Below are 19,357 nucleotides of genomic sequence, written 5' to 3'. Positions count from 1 at the left end.
TTCTCTTCACTAGTACATTAGAACTGTGAGTAGATGAATACCTTGCCCGATGGCCCTCTGTCCCAGGTCAGTCTATACTGCATACCTATGTGTTACAACACTGTGTGCTGTGTACATACATTTGCAATATACTTCATGTCTTGGTGGGTACTATTTATTTCTTCGATGTATACAAACTTTTGAAAAACAATAGAAGGCTAGAAAAAGACTCAGTCTTCAATGCTGCTGCCATACAAATAAGACATAATATTAGATCCCCTGCTGGATATGGACTCGTGACCCTATAATCCTAGAGGTAGTGAAAAGATACACAGACTGGATATGGATTCATGACCCTATAATCCTAGAGGTAGTGGAAAGATACACAGAGGTTTGGGGGCTCACTGGCCAGCCAATCTATCTAAATATAGCTCCAGGTAAAATGACAGATCATGTTTCAAAAGGTAAGATGGAGGGCAAAAGAAGAAGACATCCAATATTGTTGACTTACAAGCTCCATATGTGGCTGCACACTCACATACGCATACACATAGAACTCACATGCGAGAATATTGAAGCCAATTATATGAAAATGATACAATTATGTTAAGTATGATTTCAAATAGTTTCTGCTGCACTGTCATCAAGTCAAATGAAAGTCTTCTAATAAAATATTTTCTGCCTGCCATGGGTCTGATGCCACTTATATGGATTTATGTCCCATTATGTCTTCTAAGACCTACCAAAATAAAGCAAACTGAACTTTTGTTTATGTGCTTTACTTTTTATAGCAGGGACTCATAGCCCTGAATGGCCATGAAGTTGATATATAGCAAAGGATAAAGTTGATCTTTTATAATGTATTGTTCATAGGAACAATGTGTATGTGCTATATGTGGATGTTGATGCATGTATATGTATGTGGGTTTCTGGAGCCAAAGGTTGCCATTGGCTGTCTTCATCAATTTTTTTTTTCTACTGTATTCTTTTTACACTGAACCAAGAGCTACATGATTTGGTGAGACTATCCAGATACCCCAGAAATCCTCCTATCTGTTCATTCCCAGTGTTGAGGTTATACTTATATAACAATAAGTCTTTTTTGTTTGTTTGTTGGTTTTTAGGGGTTTTCTGGTTTTGAAATTAGAACTCAGTAAATCTTGCTTTTGTGACAAAAGTTATTGAGACATCTTCCCTACATCCAGACATCCAGTCTTGAACTTTTGAACTTTTGTAATTTCTGCTTCTCTCTCTCTCTTTCTCTCTCTCTCTCTCTCTCTCTCTCTCTCTCTCTCTTTCTCTCTCTCTCTTCTCTCTCTCTCTCTCTCTCTCTCTCTCTCTCTCTCTCTCTCTCTCTCTCTCTCCCTCTCTCTCACTATTTCAGCTAGTAATATAAAATCATTGCCTGGGGTGTTTTTGTTGTTGTTATTGTTGTTGTTATTGTTGTTTAATTAGATATATTCTTTATTTACATTTCAAATGTTGTCCCCTTTCCTAGATTGACAAGATCACAGGCTTGTACTACCATACCCACTTTCTGTGATGGTGAGAATAGAACTTAATCATAGATTTGTACATGAGGCAAACATTCCACCAGTGGGACTACATTCTCATCACTAAACCAAATCTATTATAGGTTCTGTGCCTCTGTGAAAATGGTCTGATGTTCAGTGACCTGATGTAGCTGAAGATGAAAAGCAGTCCTGCAGTGATATAGAGAGAGTTGAAGGTCAGAACTAGAATTTCCTATCCTCAATTCTCAGTTCTCTCCATAAGCTCCTCTGTCGATAATAGATAATACAGGATTACCTGTTCAGATCATTGTCAGTGTATAAGATGGTGGTGGCCAGGCCAATGCCATTATGTGCTTGGTTGTCAAACCTTTCAGAGTGTCTATTTGTAGCCAATATATCTGTGACTTATTAGACCTTTATTTCACTTTATAAAGAGGACTAAATTTGATGTGCATTTTGTAGCCAATACAACTATTCAAAGTCTAATATTCATTAGAAATCAATATTTGAAGTAATATATTTGCTTTGCATATTTAACTCTTCCATGCTATCTGTTCCACACAAAATTGAGCATTGACAATATAAATAAATATATATGTACATGTATATTTCAATTATAATTATTGACAATAAAATATAGAATGACAATATAAATGAAATATAACTGATAAAGTATTTACCATCCTATTCTTATACATTATTTAGATGAGTAACCAAAGGCACATGAGACAGAAAATGGTAAATTTGACATTTGAATATTTATCTCCTGTGGATTATTGGGTATATTACCCCTTTCATTCATTATAGTAGTCCCTTCTCCTATACAAAGGAAAATGCCTATCAATATTTTCTTTTCTTGAGACAATCTCAAATATCTCCGGCTTCTCTCCAGCTCTCTATGCAATTGAGCATGATCTTGAATTTCAGATATTTCTCTTCTACTTCTCAAGTATTAAAATAACAAATATGTACCACAAACATGTGTACAAAGTATTGGGAATCAACCTAGAGCTTTGCCTTTGCTATGGAAGACTCTGACAGTTTCTGTGCTTTTCTTTGTAATTGCCTTTCAGGCAATGCAGCTCTCATTATATCCCTCCATAAAAATAATTAGCAGAATAATACACTATACCATTGCCACCTTTCCTTTAATTCATGAGTATCCAATATAATCCAGGTATTATTATACAGCAAAGAAGACAAAAAAGAAATTTTCTCCATAAATGGATTATTGTTGACTAAGATGTAGAAAACTAAATGAACTATGGCAATCACTTTAAGAAAAATAAGCATGGGTGGTTTTGAGAAGAGCTGAGAGAAATGAGACCCTCCACATTGATGTAGATTGTTCTCTTGTTCTATCCAACTTACAAATTAAATGAGTCCAATACCATTAAATACATATTAAGGAACTATAAAATAAACTGAAGAAGTATAAATTAACTGGCTGTATAGCTGGGACGTGGCTTGAGAATTTTTGGAAAGAACATGCAAAACACAAGTACCCATCAAGATTGGTGATGCATGCCCTCAATCTCAGAGGTTTATGGTTCTCTTTGAGTTCAAGGCTTTCCTGATCTAAACTGTCAGTTCCTAAATGCTCAGAGTAAAATAATAGAGAGAACTCACCTTGAAAAATTAAAAAGAGGAAGAGGAAAAGGAGGTAGAGGAGGATAAAAAAGAGAAAAAGGAGTAGGAGGAAAAGAAGAGGAAGAAAAAATAGGCATTTCAGCTCTAATTACATACCTTTTCTAGCAACTATCTTTAAAAATAAATAACAGTTTTCAATTTTCATCAAGTAAACTTCTGATTACAGTATATGAAGTCAATTACAGAAAATCATAACCTAGCAATTTTTAGGGCATTTTCGTCATGTTGGAACTGATAAATTTATAACACAATGCCTGTGCCTAAGGCACATAAATCATTTTCAAAGAAGTTCCAGAAAGACCCTAAGAACAAAATAAACAGAAAATTTAACATGTTCTGGTGTCTCCTATGAGTGTCTGAAGCTACATTCATGAAATTTCACTAATATGGCTGCCTATATAGACCAAGTGCAAGGACAACAGTAGACATAATAATGTGGATAGAGTGAGGTTTAGGGCTCCTCAAGCCTACATAAAGAGCTGTTGGAAGCCAATTAGTAATGAGAGCAGATGAAATAGTCTTCTATAGGGGAGAACACACAAACTGCTTTTCTAATAAAAAATGGCCAGTGCTGGACACTTACTCAAAGTGATCTTAAAGAGATTGAGTAGGTATTCATATATATATATATATATATATATATATAACCAATTAAAAACAAAAGGCTATGAATTTTATAGGCATCAACAACTTTTTACGTATTTCAAAAATGCAATATATATCATATTGCATTTACAATATAAACACACACACACACACACACACACACATACCCTTCAGTATATTCCTAACTAAGGAAGCAGAATAAATCTCCACTTGAAATTTTAAACAATCAAAATAAGAAATTGAGAAAGAATCTAGATTACACAAAATAAAAAATAAAAAAAATAAGAAATAAAACAAAAGCCTCAAACAACATTATCAATATGGACAATATTACCATTGTGAAGTTAGGGGGCATAACAAAAGCAATCTACAAATATAATGCAATCCCAATAAAAATTTCAGGGCATAGTTTTCACATACACAGAGAAAATATTCACTGGAGGAAATTAGAGAGACAACCTAACCAGTGACTTGTAGCAGAAACCATGGAAGTACATTATTTGATGACTCAATCTCAAGCTCCTGCTTGGCTTCCCTTCTTATGCATCTCAGAGATATGTCCCAAGGAAAGGTTGCTCTTGTAGTTCGTTACAAACTCAAATGGATTTTCATAGACATATCCAAACTCCAATACACTATGATTACCCCTCACATTGAGATCCCCTTCTCAGATGACTCCAAGCTATATCATTTTGATAATTGAAGATAAGTAGGACAAAATGTAATATGGTTTACAAAAGATCATATGTCAAAATTTATCAAGGGAGAAATAGGGCAATCACCAGCAAAGGCCATTAGAATTTTTGTCAGATCACAAGAGGTCAGTCCTCAAGAATACATACAAAGGGCCAGAAAGTGGCGGCACACACCTTTAATCCCAGCACTTTGGAGGCAGAGGCAGGCAGAATTCTGAGTTTGAGGCCAGCCTGGTCTACAGAGTAAGTTCCAAGACCACCAGGACTGCACAGAGAAACCCTGACTCAAAAATCCAAAAACAAAACAAAACAAACAAACAAAAAAAAACAAAACAAACAAAAAACAGGACATTGTATGAATTCAACATATTATGTTTGGAAATATACACATATGTACAAATCAAAAATTCATATATAAAATAGATTTAATTCTTCCAAAGAAAATGTATAACCACATTTAGTATTAAACTAATCGAGGTTACGCAATTATGAAAATGAAGAAAGAAATTTTAGAAGACCTCAGGAGATGGACAGATCTCCCATGTTAGTAAATTGGCAGGATTAATTTAGTAAAAATGGCCATCTTGCCAATAGCAATATACAGATTGAGTGTAATCCCCATCAAAATCCCAACACAATTGTTCAAAGACATGGAAAAATCAATTCTCAAATTAATCTGGAAAAGCAAAAAACTGAGAATAGCAAAAACAATTCTTAACAATATAAGAATTTCTGGGGGAATAACCATCCCTGACCTCAAGGCATACTAGAGCAATAGTTATAATAACTGTAATATAACTGTATTATAACTTTGCATTGACCTGACCAGCCTATGGATCAAAGAAATAGAATTAAGACCCAGAAATGAACCCACACAACTGTAGTCACTTGATCTTTGACAAACGAGATAAAACTATCCAGTGGAAAAAAAGACAGCATTTTCACCAAATGATGTTAGTTTACCTGGTGGTCACCATGTAGACGAATAAATATTGATCCATTCTTATTTCGCTGTACAAAGTCCAAGTCCAAGTGCATTAAGAACCTTCATGTAAAACTCAAAACACAGAATCTAATTGAAAAGAAAGTGAAACAAATCCTCGAACACATGGGTACAGAGGAAAAGTTCCTGACCAGAACATTAATGACTTATGCCTTAAGATCAAGAATTGACAAATGGGACCTCATAAAATTGTAAATATTCTGTAAGGCAAAGGACACTATCAATAGCACAAAATGGCAAACAACAGATTGGAAAAAGACCTTTACCAATCTCATATTAGATAGAGGGTTAATATCCAATATATACAAAGAACTTAAGAAGTTATACTCTACAGAACCAAATAACCCTATTAAAAATGGAAAACAAAGCTTAACAGAGAATTATGAACTGAAGAAATTCAAATATATGAGAAGCACCTAAGAAAATGTTCAACATCCTTCGTCATCAGGGAAATGATTATTAGTCCTCAGTTTGAATATTTCCTGACATGTACTCTTGATTGTATTTGCTTCTTTTTTTTCTAGAGCTTTCAGGTGTGCTATTAAGCTACTAGATTTGCTTTCTCCAGTTTCCTTATTAAGGTTCTCAGGGATATGAGTTTTGCTCTTAGTATTGCTTTCATTGTGTCCTATAAATTTGAATATGTTATACCTTCATTATCATTGAATTCTACAAAGTCATAATTTTATTATTTCTTTCCTGATCAAGTTATCATTGAGTAGATAGATGTTCAGCTTCCAAGTGTAGGTTTTTTTTCTGTTATTTTTGTTGTTATTGAAGTTTAGCCTTAGTCCATGGTGGTCTGATAGAATACATGGGTTTAATTCAATTTTTGTATCTGCTGAGGTTTGTTTTGTGTCTCATTATATGATTGATTTTTAAGATGGTACCATGAGGTACTGAGAACAAGTTATCTTCTTTTGTTTTAGGAGAATTTTGCTGGGTTAATATTTTAGGTTGGCATCTCTGATTTTTTTAGAAGTTGCAATATAGCTGTTCAGACCCATCTATACTTTAGAATCTTTTTTGGGAATTTGAGAATTCAGGAATTCTGGTATGTCGGTCTTTCTATGTCACCTGGTCATTTTCCCTTGATTCTTCTAATATTCTTTCTTTACTCTATAGAATTACTGTTCGGATGGCTATGCACTGGGAGAATTTTCTTTTTTGATCTTGTATAATAGGTATTCTGTAAGCTTCTTTTATGTTTATAGGCATATCATTTTTAGGTTGGGAAAAAAACATTTTCTTATATGAGTTTGTTGAAAATATTTTCTGGTCCATGGAGCTTGGACTCTTCACATTTTTCATTTACTATTTTCTTAGTTTAGTTCTTTTCAGGGTATCCTAGGTTTCCTGAGTCAAGAAGATTTCAGGTTTAATGTTTTCTTTGTCTGATGTATCAACATACGTTAGTGGTATTTATTGAAGGCAATTTTGTACAGAGATACTAGCCAAATAGTAAACCAATGTATTTCTATCTCAGTATGTCTGCCCAACTCACCCATACATTTAAAGAAACCATACATCCTATCTTCCTTTAGCTCCAAGCTTGTTGTACAGAGTAATTCCATCTGCCTTTAGTGTGCTCTGAGTATAAATAATCTTAAATATAGTATATTTTTTGTAAGACAAGGATATTTGCAGGACAGTTTTAGTAATTAAAAAGTATAAAATAACATTTAAAGAGTCTCTTTGGACTGGACCTAAATCTTTCATATCTTAATTTTCTGATGCTTACATGCATGGCACAGAGCTTTAAAATATGAAAATCACATCAAAATAAAAGAAGCAAAAAAATTAAGAAAGAAACATATGGAAAATTACAAATAAACATAAAGGCAAAATGTGAGTTGTTATTAGAATTTCCTCTACAGATTGATGATAAACCATATGGATGAGTTTTGTAGCAGAATACAATGTCCCTCCATATGTTGTGCAGTATATTCTTTGTAGAAAGTAAATGCCAAAAATTGTGGGTATTTTTTTTTTATTTTGTTTTACCTGAAAATAGTCAAATGGAAAGGTATTGTAGGAGGATGAACTTCAGCTCCCTTCAGTGAAATATGAAAGTATTACAATTGGTGTAGAGGTGTCATAATTACATATGAAAAGATAGTGGTTTTGATAATGAATCTAAAAGAGAAAATGTTACCATTGAAATGAAACTGGTGAGATAATATAAGCATGGGTCCTTCTTGAAAACCATAAAATCATGGTATTTTAGAATAAGACATTGAAGCTAAAAGTATCTCAGTACAGACAATAAGGAGTCAGGAATTGATTGACTTGATTCTCTTTGGCCCCATGAAACAATGTGGCTTACCCATAATGAGAAATACTTTAAGCCATGGTTACTTTACAGTTTCTAGGCATTATTACCAATAGATGCGTCAGTTTTTTTTGATAAACTATTTCAGGCTAAGATTTATATGGACATTACTCTTGTTGTAACTGGAAATGCTGCTTATTTAGCATCATTTACCAACTCTGGACTTTACAGTTCTTCTGTTTCATCTTATGAACAGCTCCCTGAGCATTGGTAAGAGGATATGATAAAAATATAAACTACATAAGACTGAATGCTTCACAGTCTGTTTCTGCTCTTTATTCAGTTGTGGGCATTCATATTAAGCTTTTCTATTGAAGGGTGAGTGATGCAACCTGGATATACTGGAAAACAAATATGTCTTTAGAAGTCATTTTACTGCCATTTTATTTGTAGCACTATTAAGTTTTAATGTGGGGCCCAGGGCCTGTTTAATTTCAGATTCTTGGCCTCATATACAGTGTCATATAAGGGTTTCAACTCACACAGACACTGTAATGCTATTTAAACTGTGGTAGGTAGTTCAAAAACATTATGGAATAATTTATGCCAGTAAGTATAGCTTATAGGAAAGTCAGCATTGGAAATCACAAATTAAATAGTTAAGTGAGACTGACAAATAATTTGGTCCTTCTATAGCTAAATAGTAGCTGATAGCAATATGAATGTAAGGCAATAGGGGTAAAAACTACAGTTTAATATCTAGTTCAATATCTTTAATGTGTTTTTATATGATACACTTAAATTTTTAAATATATCCTCTTTTGTTTTCTTATAAATATTCTCACTGATTTTGAATTCATTGTTTAAACTTGAATTATGATTCAACCCTAAAATAAGTATTTTGATTTCTCATTTCTGTCATTATTTTCTTCAACTGACTGGAAAAATGATTTATGCCCATATTGATAATTGAGTTTCACAGTGATGAGATTTATTTTACTAATGGATGATAGTTAAAACAGTTTGTTTCAAGTTATCTGTTCTTCTGAATAATTAGTGATGACATTTCTATATTTTATATGATGTATTTCAAGAAATATGTTCTAACTTCAATTACTTTTAGGCATTTGTTTCCTTGGAATAAAATTGCTGCCATTTTGTGTTATATCCTTTTGCTATAATCTTTGAATTGGTGTTATTTTATGCATTATGCAGGTATATTATTTTCACACATCTCCAAATTGTTATATAATGACTTCTTTTATTTCTCTCAGTCTGTCTTGTGATTATACAAAAAAGCTATTACCAAAGGCCATAAAAAAGACTATTTCCAGAAACAAATAACACAGATTTATATATAATGACATTTCAGATCTACATAGAAATAAGTTCTTGGAATATAGAAATGACAGGGAAGAGTGTGAAATATGTGATTATGGAAATTATCTGTTTATGAAGTACATCTGTTTCCACTCTGAAACAGACCAAGAAGCTCTAGCCACTCCTGAGAAAACCCAGTCAGGGTCACTCCCATTTTCACAATCGAAGGTTCTTCTAGGAAAAATGTCACTACTTTTGAAAAACAACTATGCTCTTTTCAACAGAAGTAGAAAAACATTTAAAAATGACATTTGTATGAATAAACTGGATTTCCTAAATTATTTGTCATGTAGTATGAGAATAGACAGTTTTTCAATACTTTATAAAGAAGGAGATTTTGGACTAGAAAACACTGAATTCTGTCAATGTGAAAGACATTTCTATAAAAATTTATTGCTACAATTAAATGTACTTTCTGACAAGTTCTACAATTTTAAACAACAAGTAATGTATAAGGATGCAGTAAAACTTGGAAGATATCATGGGAAAGGCACTTATGGGTACTCAAACAGATCAAATGATATTAACATAGGCTATATAAGTAAACAGTTTTTGAATATTTACCAATACAATCAACATGGAGGTATTTTATACTAACATAATGTCTTATTATATGATTCTACCCATGAAACACATCCAACTGAAAATTTAGTAATGGTCACACGATCCACTGGAGAGAAACCTTATAAGAATGTTGGATAATGTGAACAGTGTTGGAAATTATTTAACTGTTTTATAAAACTTCAAGCTCACTAAAGAATACACACAGAACACAAACCTTATAAATGTAATAAGTATAGGAAATCATTTTTCTAGTCCTCAAGCTTTCAAGCTCACTACAGATTTACCACTGGTGAGAAAACTTACAAATGTAATAAGTATGGGAAATTCTTGCCCTTTTCTTCAAAATTTCAAGCTAACCAAAAAATCCATACTGGAAAGCAACCTTATAAATGTAATGAAAGTAGCATATCATTTACAAATTCCTCATATATTCAAGCTCATCAGAAAATCTACTCTGGAGAAAATTGTTTCAAATGAAATGAATGTGGGAAACCCTTTTACTGGTCCGCAACTCTTATAAGTTCACTGCATAATCATCCGTACTAGAGATTTGTAAAAACCTTACAAATATAGTAAGTGTGAGAAATCATTTATTAGGCCCTCAGCAATTTAAGATCACTGCAGAAACCATACTGGAAAGAAACCTTACAAATGTAATGAGTATGGGAAATCCTTTACCCTGTCCTCAGTTCTTAAATGTCACCAAAGAATTCATACTGGAGACAAACCTTACAAATGAGTAAAAAAGACAGCATCAAAGTCAACAAAATCAGTTGAATAAAAGGAGACATAAAAACTGACAGTGAGGATGTAAAAACAATTATTAGGTATTATTTCTAAAATTGGTACTCCAATAAATTGGGAAATCATAATGAAATGGACAGTTTCCTAGACAGACACCACTTACTAAAGTTAAATAAAGATCGGATAAACTACATAAATAGCTCCTAACCCCTAAATAAATAGAAGCAGGCACTAAAAGTCTAAAAAAACCACATCTTCAGATTGATTTCTCTTATGAACTTTGATGGAAAAATATTGTCAAACCAAATCCACAAACACATTGTCTTAGTTAGGGTCTTACTGCTGTGAGCAGACAGCATGACCAAGGAACCTCTTATAAAGACAACATTTAATTGGGACTGGCTCACAGATTAAGAGGTTCAGTCCATTATCATCAAGGCAGGAACACAGCAACATCCAGACAGGTATAGTACAGGAGTTGCTAAGGGTTCTATTTCTTCATCTGAAGGCTGCTAGCAGAGTACTGACTTCTAGCTGACTACAACTGAGGCTGCACCTTCATCAATGGCCTTTGGAACAGAAGTGGTGGTCTTATCTGTGTTCACAAGTATGTCAGCATTCCTGTGTGACCAGCTCTCTTCCGGCAGTATTTGGGTATGGGGAGCTATCGCACCCGGTCAGCTCCATGCACTTATGGAAACTGGAAGCCCTTAACTCAAGTTAATATCCTGGAATACAGATTCAACTCCATTTTACTTCCCGGTGTCCCTTTGAAACTCAAATCCATATATTTTATATTTTTCCTTTCTCAGATTGCTATCCTTGTCTAAAATGCTCTTCATGAGACTTATCCAGAGAACAAAATAGATGATAGGGGTTTCTGAGACTTCCTTTGTCAGTGCAATTAATCTGAGTCTCCTTACCTTAATGTCATGCAGGCTCTTCAGACAAGGGCAAAACCTAGCCATATTATTCCCAAAAATATCACAAAAATATTCTCTAGGTCAAGTACTGAAGTTCATCTCCACTGAAACCACTTGTGCTAGGTTTGCACAGTTCAAATTGATCTCAGCAAAGAAGTTATCCATATTCATAATAGGATGGCCCACTAAGCATCATTTAAAGCATTCCAGGGCTTTCCAAATCCAGTGTCCCAAAATCAGCATTCTTCTAAACAAAAGCATGGTTAGGCCTATCATAGCAATATCTCACTCCCATACCAACTTCTGTCTTAGTTAGGATTTTACTGCTGTGAATAGACAGCAGGACCAAGGCAAATGAAATAAATGACAACATTTAATTGGGGCTGGCTTACTGGTTCAGATGTTCAGTCCATTATCATCAGGTGGGAGTATGGTAGCTTCCAGGCAAGTACGTTACAGCAGAACTGAGACTTGTACAACTTCATCTGAAGGCTGTTAGTAGAATACAAGACTCCAAACAGCTAGGATGAGGTTCTTAAAGCCCACACCCACAGTGGGTGGAGTACAACTTGTTGGAGTACAACAGGGCCATTCTTAGTTAAATAGGGCCATACCTTCTAATAGGGCCAGTCCCTGGGGTAAACACATAGAAAGCATCACATATTCTAGCATATATACATAAAAATGCAATTGAATAAACATTTCAAGAAGAGGATTTGGAGTTGAAAGAATAAAAGAAATCAGGGCATTTCTTCCTGAGTGATTTCTGGAAACCTATATAAAGATTGCATCATTATCATTTGTTTCTACTGGTATCTAATTTTGGTCTTAAGTAAAACTGTAATGGGGTTCATGAGGCCCCAACCATCCCTAAGGATTTACAGGCAGTTGCTGGAGGAGGAAGAGACATTCCTTCAGTGGTTTAGCTAATGATTAGTTAGATGCCCCTTCTGCAGTAAAGTTACAATATGCAAGACAATGTAAGCAATCTTAGTTAACCTCACTGTGTAACCAAAAGCAAAACCTACAGCAGCAGCAACAACAAAAAAGAAACAAACAAAAATCAAACAAAAACAAAGAGCAACCCCCCACAAAATCAAAACAAAAGAAAACAAACCCAACCAAACCAACCAAACAGAAAAAAAAATCCTGACAAAACCTAACAGGTAGAAGGCAAGGATACTAGAAACAAAATGGGTATCAGGAAGAGAGGTATATAGAAGGCAATGAAGGGTGATTACAATCAGAATATATTATATACTTACATGAGCATGTCATAATTAAACAAAGTGTAATACAAAAGGAATTTTTGTTAACAAGACACAAATACAAAGGGAAATTAAAAGGAAAAAAAAATTAAATACCCCCAGGTGACATTGAGCATGGTAGAAATTCCCTGCTATTACTTATTCACAGGATCTCTCATCAACCAGTTTGACTTTCTAATCTTACACTACTCATGGAAAAAATGTTTTTTTTAATTAAATTCCATTCCTGTGAAAAATACATTAATCAGTTTCTTCACTATGATCATGTAGTAATTCAAAGCCAGACTTTACTCAATTGTTTATGCCTCTTCCTGTCCTCAAATCTTGCTGAGGAATGTAGACACACTATGCAACCCAGGTAGCCTGCTTTTCATATCCTTAGCTTTTGCAAAGAGAAGCAGATGAATTTTGTTAGATGTGAGCAGAAAAAAATTAATCAAATGCATGAGTGATGACTTATTCTTAACATTTATTGACATTTTCTACCTCCAATCTCTGTTCCTTGTTGTTGCAGGATTTTTCATGTTCAATCATATAAGGGCAGTAGAAGGCCTGTGATTGGACATGAAAATGAAGGCAGGGCTAGGAAGTGGGGGGACAAACGTCACAGAGGGAAGGGAACCAAGATAGCTTCAGACATGAATCCATGTGGCATTTACTGGCCACAAAGAGCTAAGTTTTTTTAAGGTTAGAGATATTGGGATAAAGATTTTATCATTAACAATTGGCTCTTAAATTACTGTGTTAGCATCTTGTAACTAGTAATATTATTTATACATAAATCTGATTGGATAATTAAGCTTTAAGAATCTTGATTCTACCAGATAATTAGGGGTGAAGAGGCAGATCGTGGTTGTGGGGGGTGCTGCATGGTAATGAGAGGAGCTCTGGGATTGTGTGCCAGAGAGATGGGTAACAGAGGGATCATTGAGTGAGACGGCCCACTTGAGGCCCTATAGCACCTCGGCAGGGTCGAGAGTGTGCTGGCCTAGAGACCAGCAGCTCCAGAGTTGGCTATGGTGGGAGCATGGGAACATGGTTAGAATCTGTGGAGAGTTGGCAGGTTGACATTTTTTTAATATTTCCTTCAACACCTTGTAATGCCTGTTCTGACCATTCTCGCAGATGTGTGAATTATAACTTACTGAGTCCTTTTTCACAACTCTTATTTTTCACTCATTATTCTTACGAGAGAGCAGTGATCTACAAATATAAGCCAGATTTACCTCTTTCTTTCTAAACTATATGTGTTTGATTAATTAGAGAATTTATCTTAGAATTTTGGGAATGGCACGCAAAACTTCTCAAATATGGCTTACATTTGCCTAAGTATTCTTGTCTTGTAGGTGATTTAGCTAAATATTGATCCATAAATTCTGGTTTCATACAGTTTATACAAGAAATCACTACACGAAACACTCGCTTTTGTCTCTAGTCTTAACATTTATTAAAGATAAAATGCCACATATTATTCTTTTCTGCATAAATAATCATATGTATATATTATAGTGTGTGTTTGTGTGTGTGTGTGTGTGTGTGTGGGTGTGAAGTTTATACATCAGGCTGAGAAAGAAATTAGGGAAATGACCCCCTTCACAATAGCCACAAACAGTATAAAGTATCTTGGGGTGACTCTTACCAAACATGTGAAAGATCTGTATGACAAGAACTTCAAGACTCTGAAGAAGGAAATGGAAGAAGACCTCAAAAAATGGGAAAACCTCCCATGCTCATGGATCGGCAGAATCAATATAGTTAAAATGGCCATTTTGCCTAAAGCACTATACAGATTCAATGCAATACCCATCAAAATCCCAACTCAATTCTTCACAGAGCTAGAAAGAGCAATTATCAAATTCATCTGGAACAACAAAAAACCCAGGATAGCTAAAACTATTCTCAGCAACAAAAGGAAATCTGGGGGAATCAGTATCCCTGACCTCAAGCAATACTACAGAGCAATAGTGTTAAAAACTGCATGGTATTGGTACAGTGACAGACAGGAGGATCAATGGAACAGGATTGAAGATCCAGAAATGAACCCACACACCTATGGCCACTTGATCCTCGACAAAGAGGCTGAAAACATCCAATGGAAAAAAGATAGCCTTTTCAACAAATGGTGCTGGTTCAACTGGAGGTCAGCATGCAGAAGAATGCGAATTGATCCATCCTTGTCTCCTTGTACTAAGCTCAAATCCAAATGGATCAAGGACCTCCACATAAAGCCAGACACTCTGAAGCTAATAGAAAAAAAACTGGGGAAGACCCTTGAGGACATCGGTACAGGGAGAAAGTTTCTGAACAGAACACCAATAGCGTATGCTCTAAGAGCAAGAATTGACAAATGGGACCTCATAAAATTACAAAGTTTCTGTAAGGCAAAGGACACCATCAAGAGGACAAATCGGCAACCAACAAATTGGGAAAAGATCTTCACCAATCCTACATCAGATAGAGGGCTAATATCCAATATATATAAAGAACTCAAGAAGTTAGACTCCAGAAAACCAAACAACCCTATTAAAAAATGGGGTACAGAGTTAAACAAAGAATTCTCACCTGAAGAACTTCGGATGGCGGAGAAGCATCTTAAAAAATGCTCAACTTCATTAGTCATTAGGGAAATGCAAATCAAAACAACCCTAAGATTTCATCTTACACCAGTCAGAATGGCTAAGATTAAAAATTCAGGAGACAGCAGGTGTTGGAGAGGGTGTGGAGAAAGAGGAACACTCCTCCACTGCTGGTGGGGTTGCAAATTGGTACAACCACTCTGGAAATCAGTCTGGCGGTTCCTCCGAAAACTGGGCACCTTACTTCCAGAAGATCCTGCTATACCACTCCTGGGCATATACCCAGAAGACTCCCCACCATGTAATAAGGATACATGTTCTACTATGTTCATAGCAGCCCTATTTGTAATTGCCAGATGCTGGAAAGAACCCAGGTATCCCTCAACAGAAGAGTGGATGCAAAAAATGTGGTATATCTACACAATGGAGTACTATTCAGCCATTAGAAACAATGAATTCATGAAATTCTTAGGCAAATGGATGGAGCTAGAGAATATCATACTAAGTGAGGTAACCCAGACTCAAAAGGTGAATCATGGTATGCACTCACTAATAAGTGGATATTAACCTAGAAAACTGGAATACCCAAAACATAATCCACACATCAAATGAGGTACAAGAAGAAAGGAGGAGTGGCCCCTGGTTCTGGAAAGACTCAGTGAAACAGTATTCAGCAAAACCAGAACGGGGAAGTGGGAAGGGGTGGGTGGGAGGACAGGGGAAGAGAAGGGGGCTTGCGGGACTTTCGGGGAGTGGGGGGGCTAGAAAAGGGGAAATCATTTGAAATGTAAATAAATTATATCGAATAATAAAAAAAAAATAAATGGAAAAAAAAAACATAAAAAAAAAAAAAAAAAAAAAAAAAAAAAAAAAAAAAAAAAAAGCAACTTTCAGTTCAGAGAATAACAACTGTAGCACTTTTCTAATGACTTCATTTTGAGACTATGCTGGGGCTGGCATATAAAGCATATAGTATCTTGAAGGACATGTGTGTTTGTTGTCTGAGTAATAACACTACTGAAGTTGCATTTATTGATAAAGTGACTAGTATATAGTTCTTTTGTCAATGTTGGTGAGGGAAAGTGGTAAAAAGGAAGAAAAGGTTGACATGAAAGAAAAAGTAGACAGAGAAAGAAACAAAGGCAAAGAGGAGAGAAAGGGATATTGACTATTAAACAATGAGGTGAAAGTACAAAATGAGTGAAAAGAAAGAAGACAGTGTATTTCATTATGTAATTCTAAACAAAAGTTTTCATAGAGTGAATAGAAGTTTCACGGTGGGTGTTTAGTTTTCTCAACAAACAAAATGTAAATTTTATGGTACATAAGTTGAAGTCAGAGGGCAAATTCTTGTCTTGGCCCTCAACCTGCAGCTTAAGACAGAGTCTCTCACACTGTTTGCTGCTGTGCATACCACACTAACGGGCTCCTGATTGCCAAGTCCATGATTGCTGAGCAAGAGGATATGTGACACCATTCCTGCCCCTGGAGCATAGCCTAGCCATTGATCCTATCACCCCCATGTGTGCTCATGTTTGCTGTTGCCTGCTGTCTTTACTACTCTACTTTCAATGTTTTTTTCAGGGGAATATACTTTCCCCATTACTCAGAGATAATCATGCTGTAGTAAATGAAACAGATGCAGTTTTCTAGAGTGAGGAATAGAGATGATCTTGAGGCTGTGGAACATGAGAAGCAGGTCTTCTGCTTGACCTTTAGGGCCATGGGAAAGGACCTAGACAATATAATCATAAGGTCCATAAAGCCTACACGGTCCTTTTTGGAAATGGTCCATTGCCAGACTTGGATTTGGAATCATAAGGAAACAAAAGCACCTTCTGGTTCAATGACTGCTGCATGGATTATCCAGGATGAATGTAGAGACATTAAGGATTGAAAATTAGAGAGATATCTGGAGGAAAGGGTATAGATAGAAAAATAGGAATTTATATATGATTTAGGAATAAATGGTATTAGAAAGAGGATGACATATAGGATGACTAGGATAATGAAAGGAGAGTTAGAGAATTAAAAGATGATGTAGAAGCATTTATAGCTGATTGAAGGGTTGAGAATAGCAATGCATAGAAAGATATTAGAGAGAGATAACTTATTAAAAAACTTCGCAAGGATTCATTTTAATTTTAGTGCTTTGTCATTTTTCTATTCTTACATGGAAGTATTTACTAAAGACTGCTGTTCATTGTACCCCAAAAGTAGAAGAGCTGTGGCTGCTGCCTGTAAAGAACAAGTCATGTAAACCCATAAGAAAATGAGCTTTTGCTTTGTGCTTGGTTCTGCTATAAAAAAAAACAATGGGTGGGACTGTTGATCCTAGACTAATAGAGTTTATGTAAGTTTAAGAATTCTTGATAATTGTTAGCAATGATTAAAGCCTTGATGATGTAGCGTTAGTAAATAAAAGACTGTGTTCAATTCAGGCCAAATGAACTGTGTTTCATTTACTACAGCATGATTATCTCTGAGTAATGGGGGAAGTATATTCCCCTGAAAAAAGCATTGAAAGTAGAGTAGTAAAGACAGCAGGCAACAGCAATTTCTGGGGAGAATTAAGAATTCAAATGAAGAATAAAGAATACTGAAAATCCTGTGAAGGCTCTATGCACCAGTATAGGGGAATACCAGGGTAGGGAATTGGGAGTCAGTGGGTTGGTGAGCAGGGGGAGTGGGGGATGGAGTAGGGTGTTTTTGAAGGGGAAAGCAGAAAAGCAGTTTGCATTTGAAATGTAAATAAAGAAAATAACCAATTAAAAAAAAAAAAGAATACCGAGAATCATCAGGGAACAGAGAGAGTACCTGAACTAGCACCATGCATCTACTACTGACTCTGAGTCATTATTGAATCAGCACCATTCCCATTCCCACCTTTCTTAGGACCCTCCTCATACTGAGATATGACCTAGGCACCTGATGTTTGAGAAGTTTCTGGTCTCTGCTTCTCATCTTGCAGTACAAACCATGTAATTACAAACATGTATTACCTCACTCAGCCGTATTTTTATTATAGTGACCTGAATCAATTTTTTTTCATTTATGTGCCAACTAACTTCCCCACTGAGTCATATCTGCCTTTAATTTAATTTATTAATGGTTTGATAACAATTATTTTTCTCATCATATCTTATGAATTGTATTAATGGGCAATAATAATGAGATCCAATACTTTGGAGTTTTCCTCACAAAATAAACTAATCAATTGTCTAGAAATTTATTGAGTCTTTCTAAACTTAATCCATTTCTACCCAACTTTCCTAGTAGCTTCAGACTTCACAGGGTTAATTTCTACGAGCCTGTCTCCACACCAGGCTGGCTTTGTATATGCTAGTTAGTGGATGAAAATTACATTTTCATTTTTAATGAAAAATTTTAAAATCTTGTCTCCTGTTTAAAAAAAAATCCTAGGAAGTCTAATATATGTATAAAAGTGATGGAACAGTTTAGTTATCTGTGGCTGAGGACCAAGCCAGGGCAATGACACATAGGGCATGATAGGTCAAGGCAGGACAGCATTTAAAGTTTCTTAATGCTCTTCAAATCATAAAATCCATTCTCCCAGCGCCTTGAAGTGTTGACTAAATTCACATATCTCCTACTACAGTTATTTGGACTTTCTGTAAATTATATCATGTAGGTACTTTGGAAAATAAGACACATAAAATTCTGGGGACATTAGGGGAAAAAATAGGCCTTCTATGTGAAATCAAGCTGAAGTCTCTAGCCAGTAAGAATTCCAGCACAATCAACAACTGATTAAGGCCTTTATCCTTTCCCATCTGTTACATCGTATCGTTCAAGGACTCTCATCAGAAACCCCATTTACAAAAAGAGCTCTATATTAACTCGATTGGTTTCTCATCAGATTATATGCCCAGTTGAGGCATCTCTAGAGATACTACTGGATCTCACTTATTGAAGGGCAGAAATCAGTGAGAAAGGATTTCTTAGAATGTTCTAAGATGTTTTCTAAGAGCTATCAAAATAATGTATATGACTAATACTAAGATGTACTTACAGAAGCAGAGGACAACAATGACCATGTGGAGAGAGGGGAGAGTGGAGAAGAACCCAAGAGGGGGGCAAGAGAGAAGCTGAGAGTGAGAGAATAAGAGATGCAAGAGAGAGAGGAGGGGCTGAGCATTCCCCTTTATAGTAGGCCAGGCCT

This window comes from Apodemus sylvaticus, chromosome 12, assembly GCF_947179515.1.
Source record: "Apodemus sylvaticus chromosome 12, mApoSyl1.1, whole genome shotgun sequence".
Lineage (NCBI taxonomy): Eukaryota > Metazoa > Chordata > Mammalia > Rodentia > Muridae > Apodemus > Apodemus sylvaticus.
This window is presented reverse-complemented; position numbering follows the sequence as displayed.